The following is a 6,261-nucleotide window of genomic DNA, read 5'->3' as shown; positions in this document are numbered from 1 at the left end:
AGCCATTCTGGCTTCTGTGACTAAGGGCTCATGAAGGTCACCTAACCCTTTCTTAGATATATGTTTCAAAATCTCTGTATTTGTTTTTACTGCTTTGATTTCTAAATAGTCCAGATTATTTTCTGCCCATATCCTACTCACCAGTCATTCAAAAAGATGCCTCTTTCCACAAATACAAAGCTATTAATCACAAATGTCCTATTTACAAGTCACTGTATGAGTGACTCTTTAATATATTAGTCATAATGTAGCACATAGCTTTATTTCCTTTATTTAAAAATAGCTGATGGTCCTCAGTTCAATGTGTATGTTAATGTCAATAATATCAGCGTATTTTGTAATGCTAAAGAACTAAGGGGGAAGGGATTGGTCAGGGATGAGTTACCGGGTTTGAGATGGGGTGGTTTTTGTTTGTTTGGGTTTTGTTTCATTGATGCGCACACTGAATGGAAAAAAAATAGAATATATACAGCAAAATTGCCAAAACTATCCAGGTCTTTCACCAGCCTGTTAAGGGTATTTCTGGCCATTGTTAAATAAGAAGTCTCACACATAAATATTTTAGTATGTCATAAGATAACTGTCTGTTTTATGTGAGCAATTAAAGAAACAAAAAGCAGTGAAGTCAGGAAGGAGGAAAAAAAATATTGAATTAGTAAAGACTATTTTTGCCCTCTGTAGGATCAGTTTGTTCAGGCATTAAAGTAGACAAGGACACACATGTTTTCTGGGTCATGATCTGCACTTCACCACATCAGGAGCTCAAGTGTAGATGAACGCTGATCCATCAGCATTATTTTTGCCTGATTCACACTGTGTTCAGTAAAACCTTGTGTGTGGGCATGTGATCCAGCTCATGAAGAGTGAGAGGTATAAACAGAAATGAGGTTTCTAAGTGAGAGAGTAGAACCAAGTGACCTAAGTCTGCTGTCACTTGTGTAGGTTGATGTGCTCTTCCCAAAAGGAATGACTGTTTCCAAAGAAATCCTCTTTCAAGGCTGATAATCACTGAGGAATATTAAGCAAGCTTCTGAATAAGTTTAAAGGATGTGTACAGTTGTTTCATGTTTTTCACCAAAGGCAGTGGCACTGCCATTTCACAACTAAAGGATGCGGTTTACATTAATTTTGGTGTCAACAAGCCTCAGTGTTAGCCAAGGTGGCATTCTTGTCAGGTTACCTGTTTCCAAAGACTAAGCATTAAAAGAGGTAACATATTTAAATTTCACAGTTGTGGATGTGTATTTATTCTTATGCAGAGGTCAGACAGAAAGCGGGTCAGAGTGCACTTCTCACTCAGATTAGAAAGCTCCTTCCAGTTGTCTCAGGTTAGGAACAAGTTATAGCAGTTGTGTAGACTACTGGAGAGGTATGAAGTCTCCAAATGGAGGAACTGGTTCCACGGCAAGTGGCTGTCGGTGGCCCTGTTTGAACAGAGGGTTGGACAAAATGACCTCCAGAGGTCCCTTCCAGCCTCAGCCTTCTGTGGTTCTCTGATTCCATCAACAAGCTGACCTTTCTTCCTCTTGCTTTAAAAATCCCCCAGTCCAAGTTCAGGAGCTGACACAAGGCAAATTTCTGCCTATCAGTAATCACTCCTGGCATGCAGTGGTTCATCAGATCACGTCTTTGCAAGATGGACTGGTCCATGAAACAGAGGGTAAAGCTGGATTAAGGTCAAGCCCTTCCTTACACAAAGCACTGCTTGCTTTGAAAGTATAGATATATTAGTTTGGTTGAATGTAGTTATTTGTGTGTCCTTGTGTGTGTGGTTGAAAGAGTTTCATAGGAGACTGATAGAGACCACTAAAGACCATGAGTTATATTTCCATATTTACCTTCATTTTGTTCCTTTCCCTCCACTTGTAACTGGAAATAGTGACAGTATCTCGGTGCTTTTACCAATGCATTGTGTGTCTGAGATTCCCAATAGCTTTTATTGCACCACCTGGGCCATGTATTGTGGGTATGCATTTGAAGTTCTTGTTGTAATGAAATGTGCAATTTTTTGCAAAGCGAAATATATATATATTTGAAAGATATTTCCTTTTCTTAAACTTAATCAGAGACCTTGCATCGGTGGCTATGTAACTAAATCTTTCCTGCAATAAAAATGTTTCTTGTAGTCTGTCACATTAAAATAAAGATTTGAACATGGTGAGAAGTAATAAATGGAAAAGAAATAACAATTTACAAGAAAACAAATGAAAGAAAATTCCTTTTGAGCCAAATATCTCTATTGTACAAAATTGTTGCTTTATATTAGAAGACATTGTAGTGAGTTTTAATATTGTTATGTCCAGAACATCGCAATTTCATAGCAACAAACCTAGAATAAGACTGAAAAACACTTGCATATAGGACCTGGTGTAAAGATGACTAAACTCATGTATAGTGCTTTTTTCCCATTGAATTCATTGCACTTTGAACTGATCCAGATTAACCTTCCCAGAAATGCCGCAAATGCTGGAGGCAAGAAGAATATGGAGCTGAGGCAGGGAGAGGTGGTGGCTCTGTCTGCCTGGGGGTGATGACAGGACAGGGGGCTCAGGTTGTTTTGATTTGCTGAACTTGCAGTTGAAATGTGTGAAGAAACGCCGCCACCCCTTTTATTGATATTTGTTGGGAGACACTCATTATATATTACTCTATATGTATATGCATGTGCATGTGAGGTTTTTCAGAGCTTTGGATGAATGCCTTTTATATAGCATTTTTAAGATCAAAATCTGTACAATTATGTGGATTCCTGCATGTAAATGATTTCAGGGAGTCTGGTGTTTTAGCATTTTTAATTTTCTAGTAGATTTTATGATAGTGTAAAGTGATAAATTATCTTTTGCGGCTGCCAGAGTTATTTAACTATCTGCAGACATGCCATTAGCAGGAACAGTCTATGCCCGGATGGTGTTCCTCACCCCTCCCCAGGAGACCGCTCACAGGGGAAAGGGTTTCCCGGCATTTCTGTGCAAGGTCCTTTTTGCCAGCAGTGCCACCGGGGTGCTGGGGACCCAGCCAGCCATGGTGCGCCACGGTCAGGAGGACATTTTTCTAGCTCACAGTGGAGAAAGCTACCAAACAAGCACCGGATATTATTGACTTTCCATCACTACTGGCCTGTGTTAAAACCAGTGACATAGAAGAGAAAGGTTCCATTTCCCATTACCAGATATCCAATCCCCCTAGAAAACATCTGTTGAATCTGGGATGATGCCATGGTATTAGCTCTTCTGTTGCATGCTGTTTCATTGGCTGTTCTCAGCGCTGCCCTGTCTATCACAACGCATAATCTCTTTTCAGAGACGTTTCAACCACATCATTAGGGTCCCCAGTCCCATTTCTTTGAAAATTGGTGGTAGTTTTTTGCCTTTGGCGCACAACTTGAAGTTTAGAAACTTGACTCTGTGCAGGGTGTAAGAAAGGGAACAAAAGTTTCCCGATGATTTCATGTGACAAAAGTTGTGCAAGGAAAAGAAGCGGGTCTGCAGAAATCCTGCAAGTTACCGTGTTTATATTCCCAAGAAACTCACACTGGAGTGCCTCAGACACATAACTAAATGTTCCTCAAAATGCTCATTATTGAAGACAGTATAAGAAAATGGTCTTTAGAATTCATGTGATATACTACCAACTGGAGGGAGAATAATACAGAAATACTTTCTTGATGATGTGTGCTAAAGCAGCAGGCATTTAAGAGCAAGGGATGTCAATCTCTGAGGTTTTTGTAAAGAATTGCAATTTATGACGTGTTAGGGTAAACAGTTGGATTATATTTCTGAAATGCATGTTCCATCAGGTAAAATCATTGTGATTATAGGCTCTAGTACTTTAAGTAAGTAAGTTATGCACTAAAAGGCTGAAATTGTAAAACAAGTATGCTTATGCTTAACTGTTAATCCCTCTTTGTATCTACGCTGAGTAAACTACAAGAAAAGAGAAACTGCATTAAACAATAAAGGCAAAAAAGGCATGTTATGTCATCTCGATAAACAATGACTGGTATACTGTTTTCCTTCAAGAAGCAACTGTGACTGGCCTCTGTATTCTCCCTCAATGGAGAATGTGCCTGAGTGTAAATAAAGATGGAGGATTATTTAGAAGTTACTTTGTTCATGGAAGCAGCACTTTCTCTGCATCTTCTCACTTCGCTGCTTTTCTTTCATTTTCTCAGCTCTTATCTATTACAGAAAGCTGGACATTTTATTTCAACAACAATCCACTATCATGCAGACTATGACTTTTGCATGAAGTAAAATAAAACTTGCTTTAAGTGGTTTTGCAAATGTTTGACAGCAGAAGATAATAAATGAAAATAGAACTCCAATATTTCTCCAAATGCAATTTGTGGCATGTCAATGTCAAAGGATTCTAACAACAAATCAACAAATATTTGAATGAAAACAATATACATAACTTATTTTTCTATATTAGAAACAACTGTCAAACAATCACTGTATGACTTCATGAATTAGTTGGTTGTTTTGAAATATTCCTACTAGGATTAAAAAAAAAAAAAAGAAAAAAAAAAAGGCTATATGGGCCTTTGAGCCTGAACATATTGTGTCAATCATAAGCATATGTAATGTATCTAAGCCATGAGGTAAAAATTTTCTTTGTAAATTATTTCATAAATAATAATTTGCCTGAAAAAGTTTATGAAAATATTTTTGCTTTTATTAAGTTCCGTACAGTTCTTTTGTGGTGAATATAAACAGATTGATATTGACATCTTCTTGATCTGCTTTATTTTAACTTGAAATGCAGAATGTATCATGTAAGCATTTTTTACAAGATACGGTAACAAACTTTTTCTGAGAGATACAGTATTTCATTAGAGTTGTCTACTTGAAATTATGAAGACATATTTTGTCCTTCTCATCTCTGCTTATGAACGACTTTTGTGGTTTCAGTTTAAAAGCACGTGCACAGAGAGGCTCATGCCTTTTAAAAATACATTTCTCTAATATTGTTCTACAGGTGAGAAAAGGTGTGTTTGTTACCGAGGTTTACACATGTTGAAACCCGTGCTTTTGTTGTTATCGATCTTCTTCATGGTTTCTCTGTCATAATGTGAACAAAATCTGGGAAAGCTGCAGCCACACATATGAACTGGCTGGGATTTAAGGTGTGGGGGGCATCATTTCCTGGTTTATAATAAAAAGACATTAATAAATCTCACTAGAGCAGAGAAGCAAAGGGGAATAGCCCTTGTTTAAATATTTTCCACTCAAGCCCTGCTTGTAAGATGCTTAGCCAAGTCATCAGACAAAATACCTGCTGATTTTAACCCTTCATATACAAGATGTGCCACGTTAACAGTTACTCGGGGCTGACATATGTGGAAACAATAATAAAGTCTAAATTGCAGAAAAGAACACGTTTGAATCATTGTGAATGGGACAAAAATACTTGTTTTTGCAGAATTCTGCATTCACTAAAATGTGTAAAAGTGCTTTGCCTCTTCAACTATAATTCAGCTATGGCACTTGCAGCTTGAGAAAAAGTAAAGGTTTATGAATTCAGGAAAGTTTCTCTGTGCGAATATTAGTGAGGTGCTACAGACCATGGCCCCGGGACTCAAGTATCAAGGCAGACTTTGTAAAAAACTTTAAATTCTGTTATTACTTTTCTCTCATTCCATATATAAACATCTCCGCTGCTCAAAACTGATTTTCTGCTGATGGGTATAGAGGGAGTCCCACACATAATCTGTCAGTTTTCCTCTCCTCATCTCAGGGATCCTACTGTGTGCGAGTATATTTTCCCTTCCATTTTCGACATGACAAGTTCACCTCTTGTATGTGAATTATCGCTTTTCTATTCATAAAGCGCTCTATCAGACAATCCTACAACAGAACTTCCAGGGGAAATGTGTTACTGGGTGACTTACATTACTTTACAGATCTGCCAGTGGATTATACTAAACATATACTGAAGAATATTTAAGTTTGGAGAGAGGGCTGTAAACGACATACGTTTTACAGTAGGGTTTCATTTGCGTCAGCATGTATCTCTGAAGATTTTAAGCTTTACATTTCACCATGTATTTGAGAACAAAATTGTAAGGAAAAAGTTATGTCATTTCAAACATTTGGGGAGAAGCAGCTTCATCTCTTGCACTGTAATGATTTAATTTTTTTTTAGTTTTTCCCTTGAATAATGTGTTAGTAGTTGCAAGGAAGCAGGATGCATCTATTTTAACGTGAAATCAGTTTAACACGACTTGCATAGGAAGAAAAACATGCCATGTAAAGTCACCTA

Source organism: Columba livia, chromosome 2, assembly GCF_036013475.1.
Source record: "Columba livia isolate bColLiv1 breed racing homer chromosome 2, bColLiv1.pat.W.v2, whole genome shotgun sequence".
NCBI lineage: Eukaryota > Metazoa > Chordata > Aves > Columbiformes > Columbidae > Columba > Columba livia.
The sequence above is the reverse complement of the archived record's forward strand: the minus strand, read 5'-3'. Positions refer to the sequence as shown.